We start from the raw sequence: 13,075 nt of genomic DNA on the forward strand, positions 1-13,075 counted from the left end.
GAGCACCCAGCGCCCGGGACCGAACCGGGGCCGCGGGGCCCGACTCCCCCCAGGACGCCCCTGACCGAGCCCGGGCTCCTCTGCATCCGAGGCCCGGGCCGCACCGAGCGCGGGGCGGTGTTTGCGCTCCCGGAGCTGGCGGCTGCTCCCCCCGCGGCCCGGACGCTGCGGACACGGGGACGCGCTGGGGGGACCCAGACCCAGAAGGGGCGGAGGACGAGGCGGGCCGAGACCCCGAGCGCGGGCTGGGGCCCGGGGACCCTCAGGGCGGCTTAGTCCCGGCCCCTCGGGGAGGGGGAGAGGAGAGCGGGGCCTGGGGAGGGCCAGCCCGGCCCCTGCCCCCTCCCCGCCCCTCCCCGCCCCTCCCCGCCCCTCCCCTGCCCGCGAGGGCCTGGCGCTGTCCGCGCAGGGGGTGCTGAACGCGCCGGGCCTGCGCCTTCGTGCGGCCCAAGTGCAGCCCAAGTGCAGGGTGCCCGGCTCCCGCCCTAGGGCAGGGGGCAGGGGGCAGGGGCACGCACCGAAGAGATCACTGCATGTCGGAGCTCCGGGCACAGCCCCGGCCCGCAGGGGATCCCACGCCCCGCGAGGAGGCTGTGACTCCCAAAAGGTTTGCAAGTGGGGAGGGTCGGTGGGGGGTGCACCCAGGAGAGCCGCTCCTGACCGCCCTTAAGGCGGCGTTCAAGGCTCTGGGGTGAGACTGGCAGAGGGACTCAGCCCGCCCATGGCCACGGCCACAGCCACGGGAGGAGTCTGACCGGCTGTCAAACCGCATAGAGATTGACTTTTAAGGAAACGACAAACGACATCGCAGCCTCTGAGTTCTGTCCTCTCAGCCACCATTTCGAAATAGAAGTTTGGACAAGGGGAGCTGCCGGGAGGACACGCGCGGGTGCCGCAGGAGCATCGCTGCAGAGCTACACCAGCAACTCGCCGCCCGCCGGCCCACCCCTGGTTTCCGCTCCCCCCCCCCAAGGCGATCCATAAAACGGCCTCTACTTACCTGTGCGAAGTCGAAGGCAAGTGAAATGTGGTGCCAAGTGTCCTCCTCATTCATTCGCAGAAATTCTTTTACTTTTCTAAACTTCAGTGTTCTCTTCCACGTCTCACTTGGTAAAGAGCTACAGGAGGAAGCCGGCCTGGTGGCTGACCTCAGCCAGGTGGGGCCAGGCGGCTCCAGAGCCCATCTTCCAGGCGATTTTGCATGAGGCAGGAGGGGGCTGCGGGTAAGACCCCCGGCTCCCCTCCCCAGCACGCGGGAGCACCAGGTTCCCTTCCTGGTGGAACACGGCATCAGAGAACAGAGGCGGAACACAGAAGTGGCCAGCGTAGCCACTATGTCCAGACTTGAGTGCCTTGGGAAGAGCGGAACTTGGATATCTTAAGATTTAAAACATTTTTTTTATTAAAACTGTACAATAATTTACAAATGAGTAAAAATTCTCTGGTATATATCATAGGAATCACAATACAAAAATATGTGCAAAATTTTGTAGTTGACCACCATACAAACCTATTTCAGGCCTGTGAATACTGTTTAGCACGGAACAGAATATCACATGTTTAGAGTGTGGTTAGTAAGGAGCTGCTTCAGAGGACACAGATACTGGCTGGCGTGTTGCCACGATAAAACAAGTCCTAGTTCATTTTTGCATAAATTTACAATAAAGCTTTTTAAAATACAGTAAACAAATAGATGATTTGATACACATATTTACAACTTGATTTTCCTGAGCCTAAATGTAAATCCATTACTGTGTTAAAACACACAATCCATCTTAAGGTTTCAGTGATGGGGTGATGGTAAGTGTGGACTGACGTCACGATGCCTCCAAACCCACTCCCGGCACACCCTCCGATTCCTGATATCCAGCGCGGTGTTGACAAGCCGTGTAAGGCACGCGGGGTGTCCCGAAGGCTACGGGTTCTGCAAGAGCAGAGCACTATTGAGGAAGAGCCACCGCCCTTCAGCAGCTGGGACTCCAGACCGTGGAAATGTGGAAATGAGGTGCACACACTCGCACATCCGTGTCAACCAGGGAGCTGCAATTTACATGGATTTCTAGTGTAGACAAAACGAAAACATCGGTGGTTCTGGGTATTGTGTACACAGTGCGATCGTGTTGATAATTGTTACGCTGCACACATGTCCACATCTTGGTTTACACAACAAACATTTCTGGCAACTTCTGGTCCCTCCTCTTGTCCCATGAGAGAGTGGCATTGACACACAGACTTCCTCTGTTTGAGGAGTTTTTGCAGTAACAGAGCCCAGATACTTTCAGGAAATTCAATGCAGCCCACTGGTTTAGCATAAAGGGCATGCTCCAGGGCTTAAAAAAAACCTTGTGATTTTAACACACTTGAATTCTTCAGATGCCCAGTGGACTAGCAGGAAATCAGTGACAAACGCTCATATTTGCTTTCTTGCTTGCTTTTTTGGCAAAAGCCCAGTCCTGAAATGCTGGATTTTATAATCAGATGAAAAGAAGGTGCCTACGACACATGAATAGAAAGAGTGATCTCCAAGGAGAGGAACGGGCATTGCAGCTACATGTGGGCTTCTCACAGGAACATGGCAAGGGTACAAATGCAGCTTGGTACATGGAATATTAGTTCACTGAGCCATTTTCACTATGTACTTTTACACTCAAACAACAGCTTCACACAAGCACCGGTCCAGATCTACGTGCTTCTCTGTCCCGCACAGAACACCCTTTTCAGACTACAGAGCTGTGATAAGAGTGTCTGGCAAGTGTGCGGACGGCCTGGGAAGAGCTCCAGACACATGTATGTACAACATGCAAAATCATGATGATGCAAATGCACACAGGGGACGTGAATTTGGGTTTCAAGTGCACATCGTCAGCTCCTGAACGGCCAGCCCGTTCGGCTGCTACTGCTGGGTCCCCACAGGAGACAACCCCACAGCGCCTCCCCACACGGAGTTTCTGGACACCTACGTCACACGCTCCACCCAGCTCCAGAGCCCCGCGGGGGCTTTGAGGCTCTATCAAGGCCACTGTTGGCCAGTCAGCTCCGAACACAACGTGTGCCGGGAAGATGGAGTCATTGGAATGAGACAGGACTATGCAGAGGGTGAAACAAGATCTCGGATCTGACCTGCAAACCCCAGCAGCAGCCTCAGCTAGAGAAGCAGTGGGCCTGCCCGTATCTTGCCCAAGTGAGTGAGTCACTGCGGCTCTCGTGACCACAGGAAGGACGGTCCTTCCCGGGCGAGTGTCGGTTAAGGGAGCAACCCCCCACTGCCCAGCAGAAATCCCGCCCCCGCTACGGAGAAGCAGACCCGTCTGACCCCGTAAGCTTTCTCCCGATTTCAACCTGGGGCATCGAGCCTGGTCTGGCGTCGGTCGTCCGCACCACAGTTGAACACGTCTTCAGACGCAGACACAAAATGATCCTGACGCTCGCAGACCAGGCGGCCCTCCCTCCAGACCCTCAGAAACGCAGTCTGCTTTCCCTTCATACTGTGCCATTCGTCGGTCACATTCTCCCCTGGCTGCAGGTGTCCCCACCCAGCACGTCAACTTCCAGGTGTCTCAAAAGAGCTAAGATCTCGTCTCCTGGTTGAGCATGCACGAGTGCATACACAGGGACTCACGCACATGCACGCGCACGCGCACACACACACACACCTTGCACCACCAGGGTGCAGGGTCGATGGAAGCGCCACTTCCCGCCCGGGAGTCGGGCTGTGTCCGAGTGCTGGCAGACGTCCCTGGGCTGTGGGCCAGAGCACCCGGCAGCGAGGGACCTCAGGCTTAAAACGGGCTTCATCCATGTGCCGTGTCCTTTCTGAAAAAGAGCGAAGACAAAAGCTTTATTCTAGCGGGAGCCCTCCGAGGCCCTCGCGGGGCAAGGCTCGCAGTGGGGGGTCTGGAGAGGTGCCCCGGGCGAGGGCGCTGATGGAGCGTGGGCTCTGCACGTGGACAGTGAGACCACAGTGGCTCCAGCACCAGCCACAGCGCCTCCCTCGCCACATAGGGGGAGCTGCCCACCCGGATACCCAGTGTCCACGTCCTCCCATTCCGCAGCCGGGAGGAGGCCTCTACTAGGTACTGATTCTTCCTTTTACCTCTCCCGCCTTTACTGCTTGGAACGGGTCATGAAGGAGCAGCTCGGGCTCCTCCACACGGGGGATTGGGGTGGGGGTGGGGGTGGGGACGAGGGGGGGCACCCAGGGCAGGACCCCTGGGCTCGCACATGTTAGAAACCCCACACGTTCCGAGTCTAGGAGATGCTGCAGAGGATTCTCTCGGTTTGGGGTTTCTAATCTACCTTCTAAGTAGGAAGCCCCCCCCAAAGCAGAAAGGAAATGTAACGGGCGGGAGACACACACACTCACGGCCCAGGCCGCACACGTCCCAGCGGGAACCTCTGGACAATTAGAGTGACGCATTGTTCCTTGTCCCTTCGATCGGATTCGTATCTAAGTAGGTTCCCCCCAAAGCACCCAGAGGTGAAGGGGCCGGCCGGACCAGCCCTCCCATTTTGCAGACAGAAAAGCTGAGGCTCCCGGAGAACAGGCACCCGCCAAGTCACAGTTCTCGGCCGACCAGAGCCAGGGGCCCTGCCCGCCTGCCCGCCTGCCCTCCCACCCCAGGCACTGCTTCTCCCAGACACACAGTAACCGGCTGCGGCATGAACCTCACACACGCAAACAGAAAACATCTCATTGAAAATAACACACAGAATCCTAAAAAGTCACTCCCCCAAATGGAAGGAACAAGACAACGGCATCTGGTCGCCTGTGGTCACTTGATTCCCTTTCCTGAGCCGGCCCGGCCCTACTTTGCTAACATTCACCGTTCGCTGCTCCCTCCGGGAGGGGTGACTCTGCCCTCGTCCGTGAGCACAGCTCTGCGCCCACACTCACGCGCACACGCACACACACGCGCAGGCACGGATCTGCTCTCGGGATTCCAGGCTTCCCAAATGCCTCCTGCCCCCAGGCCCAACTCCTCGGGGGGAACGGTGTCCCCACACGTCCCTTCTCTGGCTGGGACCCAACTTCCTGACCGTCCCTGCAGCCCACGAGCTCATCGAAGCAGGAGTCATAAAAGCACAAGACAGGTGAGTGTGAGATCACCTCGTGGCTGTGACCGTGGTCTCACGGCCCCACGGGGCACTGCCCACCAGGCCCCCAGCCCAGAGCGAGGGTGGAGCAGGGGCGGAGCCTGCAAGGTCAGCCCTCGACTGGCCTCGGGAGCGTCGCCTGTGAAACTGTCCCCGGGTGACAAGGTGGTGCTGGTGGACTGGCCTTGACGGCTTGTACGAAAGGGCGTACTTTGTGGCAAACACCTGTTTCCTCCTGAGGGCCTGACATTTCCACGCATGGGGGCTGCCCAAATGGGTGGCCCCAACAAAACCCCTAAACTCCGAGTCTCAAACAGATGTCCCTGGACAAACGCTGCACACAGACGGCTGCAGCGGCCCCCGTGGGAGGCAGAGACCCCAGGAAATGGGCTTCAGGATCCCCTCCGGACTCTGTCCGGGTCCAGCTGCGTATCCTGATTACATCGCTGACCTAAATCTCAGCCACGGTGGTTCCGGTGCTGGGACCCAAGCATCCTGGGAGTCGCAGAGCATGTGGGTCCTCCTGGAGACCCTGAACACTCTGCTTCCCACCCCCGGGGACCGAGGGAGACTGGCCTCCATGAGCAGCCGTTCATTTATCCGGTTCTTCACGCGGCCAATACGTATCTGAGTGTGTCCTGGGGGCCAGGTCCCCCTTGAGCGTCCACACGGGCCGCGCGGGGGTTCCACAGTGAGCCAGCCGGGACACCTCTGCCACACGCAGCTCCCCGAGGGGCTCACAGGTCACAGAAGAGCCCGGTCCAGGGACGGTAACGCGGGTTAGACCAGGTGGCAGGAGAGACGGGGGACGTGGGAGGCGCTCGTAGCACAGGGTGGGCCCCCCCAGCAGCTCCGGGCCCGGGGGGCGGAGTCTGGTGCACAGACTGCGATGGGGGTGATGGGGGTGATGGGGGTGATGGGGGTGAGGAGCGGACGAGGGAGACATGGACTGAACCTTCACATCGGGCCGCGCTGAGGGTCAGCGACGAAACACAGGAATGAGCTGATAACCGAGGTCACGAGCAGCATTCGCTGCGTAAGTACGACGACGAGCACGGGACGGGGGAAGGACACGAGGGGGCCCCGCGGGCAGCAGGGCACTGTCACGGGGGCACCCGGCCGACAGCCGCGGAGCGGGCCCAGCGCTGGGGAGCCCACGGGGGACGCCACCCGTAACTCGCGCACGGACCCGCACGTGCGGGTTAGGAAACAGCGTAGTGATTAATGCCAAAACAGAGCCCGCAGAACAGGCTCCCGCCATCTGTGTTTGTGCCGGGAACTCCCGCCGGGATCCCCACTGTCGGGAAACAGAAAGCTGTTGGCAAGGAGAGACGACGTCTTCCTGGGGTCGGAGGAGCCCCCGGGACGGGCGCCAGCCGCAGATGGCAGCGCAGGGGAGGGCCCAGGCCCGCGGAAACCGCACAACCCAGGAACGCCGGCCCGGGGGTGGGCGAGCGCTGGCCCCACGGTCACCGGGCGGCCCGGGCCCTGCTCCCTGGGCCGCAGACCAGAGTGGCCCGCGGAAACCAGAGCCCGTCCACGTGAGCTCGGAGCTCACTCTGCTCGGGGCCAAGGTCTTCCCCCCAAGGCTCCGATGGGGGTAAGTATCGAGACATAGACGCCCTGGCCAGGCTCCCCTGCTCCTGGCTCCCCGCAGGGCCTTCCCATAACCTCGCACACGCGCCCGGCGCCAGCCCGGCTGTCCCCCCACCCTGGCCGCTCTGTCCCCTCGGAGACCCCGGGCTCGCCCTCGGGGCCACCCACACTCACACGGCGCCCTGCTCCGGGTGTCCTCCTGCGGCTTTGACTCCGCGGCTGCCTGGTAAGCACACGAGGAAGGCCGCGGCCCTGTCACAGGTGAGGGGCGGCCCCAGGGCTCGCGAATGCTGCGGGGGTTAGTGTCACGCGTGACCTCGATGGGCCACCGGCGCCCAGACATTTGCCGGCATTACCCGGGGCGTGGCAGTGGGTGAGGGTGCTCCCGGCGGAGACGAGCATCCGAATCCACAAGCGAGTAAAGCCGAATGCAGCCCGTGCGGGTGGGCCTCGTGCGATCAGTCGAAGGCGTGACGAGAACGGAAGTGCTGAGCAAGAGGGGACCTCCTGCCCTGAGCCGGGACGTGGGCCTTCTCCCGCTCTCAGGCGTGGGCCGACCGGGCTCCCCGGACAGGAGTCTCCAGCGTCGGCTCTCCGGGCCCTCAGGCCTGTGGACTTGGGCGGCCTCTGCACCCGTGGGCCCCCTGGTCCGCAGCCTGCCGGGCGCGGGTCTCTGGACAGCTCAGCCCCGCAGCTGCGAGACCAGGTCGTACACTCATTCCCTCTCCACAGACGGACAGAGACACACGGACACACACCTCCTGCCGGGTCTGGGGCTCCGGGGAACCGGGACCCGTACAACGCGTCACTTGACTCCCCCGCCGCGAGGAGGCCCAGCTGGACAGAGGTCACCTCACCTGCTGTGGCCGCGTGACTCAGTGCAGCGGCGGGACCCGACCTGGGCCTGCTGGGTCTCCTGAGGGCAGCCTCCCCCGAGCCCCCGCAGACGCGCTGGAGGCCATAAGTCCCAGAGCACGCCACAGTGTCACTTTAGGAAATTCAGACCCAAGACGACGTCACACGCAGCCAAGGTAGAAAGCGGTCTGCTCGCAGCCCCAACCCCGGGGGCTCAGCGGTACCCATGGAGGCCCCTCCCCTGCAGAAACTCAGTTCTCAGCGTGGGCTCCGAGGCCCATGGGTCCTGACGCTCGTGGGGTCCCAGGTCTGTGGGCTGCGAGGCCCATGGGGTCTGAGGCCCATGGGGTCCAAGGCCCATAGGGTCCTAGGTCTGTGGGGTCCCAGGCCCGTAGGGTCCCAGGTCTGTGTGGTCCCAGGCCCGTGGTCCCGAGGCTCATGGGGCCCCACTGAGCCCCCCATGGCCCATGGCCTCAGCATCTGTGGGACTCCACCCTGGAACCGGGCACTCTGGGGTGGGCTGTGGCCATGGGTTCCCTCAGGCTGGGAGGCCATTTCTGGGGAGGCGAGGTCCTGCCTCCTCTCCAACAGCCTCAGTCCGCTGGGCCCGATGGGGACCCTGCACCACTGACCCCGAGGACCCTGGCAAGCGGGCAAACCACACTGACTGGCCAAGGGGGGCCCGGGTGCAGAGCCAGCAGAGACGGATGGCGCAGCCAGAGTGGAGGCAGGCAGGGAGCCAGGGGGCACAGGGGACGGGACACCCCTCATCTGGGGTGTCTGGGACTGCCCTGGCACTACTTCTCACCCCCCTGCCCCATTCAGTCCACCCTGCACATCTGGAAGCGGCCCTGAAGCTCGCGGCGGGTGGGGGGGTGCACGGCCGGGGCTCCACTGGCCACAGACCTGAAATCACGGAGGAGCCCTGCCAGGTGGCGGGGCCCTGGCCTCACCGTGTCCAGACCCTTCCTGTCTCCCTCACGGGCTGGACGAAGCCAGAGGCCCCAGAGGAGCCCCCCAAGCCACCCCCTGTCTGTCCACACTGGCCACGTGTCTCGGATGGAGCCTCTAATGCACGCGAGGCCCCGGCCCCTCAGGACCAACCTCCCCCAGTCCCCGGGACCCTGAGCCCCATCCCGGTGCCCAGGGGTGAAGTCTGGCCGTGGAGGAGCATGCAGGGCAGCGGCCGAGGGAGTGGAAGGGCCCGTGCCTGCCGAGCCCCCTTCTCCAGAGAGCCAGAGCATCGGCCCGGAGCCCGCAGGGCCGGGGTCCCCTGGGCGGGCAGGTGGGGTCCCCGGAGCAGGCCAAGCCAGAGGGAGCCCTGGGGGGCAGGGAGAGCCACGGCCGAGCCGCCTGTCTGGGTGAGAATAGGAGGCGGGGTGGGTGCGGGGGGCAGGAGTGGGGCCCGTGGAACCGGCGTGGGCAGCAGCAGGACAAGGGGTCAGGCAGGCTGGCCGGAGGGCGCTGCTCCTCCGCAACAGCTCCGGCTGGCTCGGGCCGCGGGCAGCAGGCGCAGTGCTCTCCGGTCCCCCGACACCCGGCAGCACCCGGGAGCGGCCCCTGCGACCCACAGCTGGGCAGGCGGGCACAGGGCGCTGGGCTGCAAGGCCCCGGCCCTCTGCTTCTCACCTCCTCCTCCATGCGGCCCGTCCAGCCCCTCGTGGCGTCCGTGGCAGGGGGGCAGCACCAGGCTGCTGCAGGGCCAGGCGCCCGGTCCCCAAGCCTAGAGCGGGTGCCACGAGGGCGCTGGACCCACAGCCCGGCCACCGAGTTCTCAGGGACACACGAGGATCCGGCCTCGGCCCTGGGGGGGTGGCGGAAGCGCAGGGTGACAAGGCACCACGGTCCCCAAGTGCTGGGCTTCCCTCCCGCTCAGCCGGTGGCCCCCCCATAAGGCCCTGCCCCGGTTATCACACACAGTGCGACAGCTGGGGGTCACGGCGGGGCAGGGGCGCAGCGCAGGCGGCTTCCAGGGCTGTGGTCACGTACGGGGACCGGCCAGGACTGCACGGACAGCACCGCCCGCCTTCCCACCACCCGAGCACCCAGGGCCCCCCCAAATCCACATCAGCCCCGAGTCACCAGGGCCTGGAGCTTGGCCCCCAGGGAACGGCCAGAGGGCTCCTAGAAGCCATCCAGTCCTGCCCCTGCCGGAGAGGAGGGTGCTCGTCCACACGCATGAGCTACACAACCTGTACACGCACCCTCCCCCTGGGCCACCCTCCCCGCTGCCCGGGCTCCTAGGTCTCCGCCTGACCACACGCTCACCCAACTGCACAGATGCACAGACACACACACACCACACACAGTGCACACATGGAACACACACGGCACATGCACAACACACACGGTGCACGCACAACACACACGGTGCACGCGCAATACACAGTGCACACCCACAGTGCACACATACAGCATACACAGTGCACACACAATACAAACAGTGCACACACCACAGTGTATGCACAGAACACAGAGCACACACAATGCACACACAGAACCTACACGGTGCACACAGAGAGCACACACAACACACTGTACACACACACTGCACACACAGAACACACCCACAGCACACTCAATGCACAACTACACACAGTGCACACTCACCGTGCACACACTCCACCCACACGCAGAGTACACAGGCATGCACAGGGGCTCACACCCGTGCACACACTTTATGCCTCCTTCTCCATCGGTTCTCAGTTTGTTTCCACTCGAGGCCGAAGCAGCTGCTCTCAGCCCGGGAAGGAGACACCCCCTCTGACGCGGACTTCGCTATCCCGGCGTCTGTTCCCGATGGCTTCACGGTCGTTCCGGTGAGATCCACGACCGCTCTCCCTGAGATGGCGACATTCCGGATGGCCGGCCGGCTGGCTGCAGGCCCTGAGCCGGGCGGGAGGAATGGACGGGGCAGCAGAGCACCGAGGGGAGCGGAGGGGGGGCCGCTGGCTGCACGCCGCCTCTTCAATTTCCGCCTCAGATGGTCAGAGAAAACCTTACACAACGCGGTACAGACGGGATTCTAAGCGAAGAGCAAAAACAAACTGCTCTGAACCCAACCCGAGCCAGGAGAGAGTCCGGCAGGGCCTCCTCAGGCTGAGCATCTGGGCCCCGCGGGCCCGGCGTCGCGACTCCTGGGGGTCACCCCGAAGCATCTCCCACAGTAACGAGCTGCACAAGAGCAAGCGCCAAGCGCCCCCGGAAAGACCCAGGAAGAGGTCAGACACGCACAAGCGGTCCCGCACACGCACGCGCGAGGCCCAGCACGGGGGTAACAAGCACAGCGCGCGTCCACACGACCGCGGGAAGCACGATGCCTCCCTGTGTGAGGACTTACAAGACGGTAACGCGGCCCTTTACAAACACGTGTCTGCCCCAAAGCGCCGCGCAGGGCAGCGCCCCGCCCCGGGAGACCCGGCTGTGGCTGGGAGCCCGCGTGTCCACAGACCTTACAAACCACGGAGCACGGCCGGCCCATCCCCAGGCCGCTGGCCGGAGTGTGACGTGAGCCGGTCCCGGGCCCAACACGACTGCAGCAGCAGTGACCTCCACGCGGGCTCGCTCTGACACACAAGTGTGGCCACGCCGTGGCTTCACGGGAGTCGGAGGTTGCACACGTCCGACAGGCACACGGCTGGCTGCCCAGGAGGGCCCCGCAGCGCGCGGCAGGAGCCAGCGTCCGCGGCCCCACCACCCGGCAGGCGCCCTGTCCCTGCCCCCACGACGGACAAGCAGCACCCGAGGACAGCAATCCCGTGAGCTCAGCCACCACCCCCGGGACGAGAAGCCTCAGGAGCTAGCTGCTCACTCGGATGAACCTTCTACGGGGAAACATGAGCATCTTACCTTCTGCTCCGTAAACAAACACATTTGAAAAAAGAAAGTTCCACTGGGTCATGATGGAGAAATTATACACATATTTTTTAAATGAAGTTTCCTGCCCACATGTGCACAAGGCTCGGGAACTGTGACGTATGTGCTCTGAGCGACAGCGGCTGCTCCCTGCTCCCGGCACCGCCACTCGGCGGCCTCCGAGGCCCACGGGGAAGCCGCGCATGAGCGACGCACCACCGGGCGTGGGAGGCGCCCAGCTGCTCGCTGGCGGCTGTAAATCTGGGTCTGCTGACAGTTCATGTCACACGTGTCGCCCCGCAGCCCCGGACTGCTCCCGGCCTCAGCCCCAGGAACCAGTGGGGATGAGGCTGAGGGGTGCAGCCGGCGCAGGGGCGTCAGCAGGCAGCGGCTCCCTCCCCCTGCCTCCCGGTGCGCAGGGACTCGGGGCTGGGGAGGACACTCGAGCCGGGACAGGGCTGGCCACGGAGCGGGACTGGGGATTGTCACCAAAAGAGGAAGAGCTCTTCACAAAGGGGTGGACGGAGCAAGGGATGGACGACCGCGGGCAAAATGTGTGCTTTGACCCAGCCCGTGCCCCATGTGCAAAAATGGACTCAGAACCAGTCTTGGATAGAAGTGCCAGACACCAAGTCACATGATCTAGAAGGAAACATGGGAGAAAACAATTGTGATTTGAACCAGTTTCCTTAGGTCCAACACTAAGGGCTGGGTGGGGGTGGGGCGACTGCAGGGTGGGGGTGCCTGCAGGGGTGGGGGTGGAGTGACTGCAGGGGTGGGGGGAATGACTGCAGGGGTGAGGACGGGTGACTGCAAGGGTTGGGGTGGGTGACTACAGGGGTGGGGAGTGACTACAGGGGTGGGGGGATGACTGCAGGGGTGGAGTGGGTGACTGCAGGGGTGGGGGGTGACTATAGGGGTGGGGGTGACTACAGGGGTGGGGGGGATGACTGCAGGGGTGGGGTGGGTGACTGCAGGGGTTGGGGGGGATGACTGTAGGAGTGGGGGTGGAGTGACTGCAGGGGTGGGGTGGGACAGGGTGCCTGCAGGGGTGGGGGCGGGTGCCCGCAGAGGGCACAGAGGGAGTTGAGGCTGCGGGGATGGCGCTGGATCAGCACTGGGGGCACACGCGTGTGCCAAAGCCCCGAGAGCCGCAAGGCCCAGACCCGAAGCTCACGGACTTAGAGCAGAAATCAGCTGCGGGGCCTGAGCGCTGGACAGCACGGCCGCCGCGGGGGACAGAGCCAGGCTGAGTCAGAGACGGACCCTGGGGGGACCGAGGGCCAGCGAGGAAAGGGTTGTGTGTGGGGTCACCGGGTCGGCAGAGCCTCCTTTTGGGGCGAGCGGTGAGCACGCTCCGTGCACGGGCTGGCGAGGCGTGTGCACCGTGGGAGGCCAAGGTAGGAGTTACAGATGGGGCTGGAACGGATCCTGACTGGTCGGCCGGGGATTGGGGTGACCTTGTGGACTCACGGCTTCATCCCAGGTGAGGGACGATCCACAGATAGATGATGGATCGAGAGATGATGGACAGATGGACGGACGGATGGATGGATGGACGGATATGTGACAGATGCAGAAATACGCACGGGCGTGGGGGTGCCTGAGTAGCTCCACGCTGCGCCCCCAAGGGCGGCCTAGACATCATGCCCCGCCCCCCGCTATCCAAGGGGTC

The 13,075-nt window shown here is 63.3% G+C and overlaps 1 protein-coding gene across 17 annotated transcripts in view; it reads right to left on the reverse strand.

The window, feature by feature from the left end:
• Nucleotides 1-1,374: 1,374 nt before the first annotated feature.
• JAKMIP3 (Janus kinase and microtubule interacting protein 3) overlaps nt 1,375-13,075 on the reverse strand; it is a 96,750-nt gene continuing 85,049 nt past the window's right edge. For all 17 annotated transcript variants that reach the window (XM_077877143.1, XM_077877144.1, XM_077877152.1 and 14 more), the window contains one exon: nt 1,375-3,813. The gene's annotated coding sequence lies outside the window, so the exon portion shown is untranslated. The remainder of the gene's footprint in view (nt 3,814-13,075) is intronic.

This window comes from Canis aureus, chromosome 29, assembly GCF_053574225.1.
Source record: "Canis aureus isolate CA01 chromosome 29, VMU_Caureus_v.1.0, whole genome shotgun sequence".
NCBI lineage: Eukaryota > Metazoa > Chordata > Mammalia > Carnivora > Canidae > Canis > Canis aureus.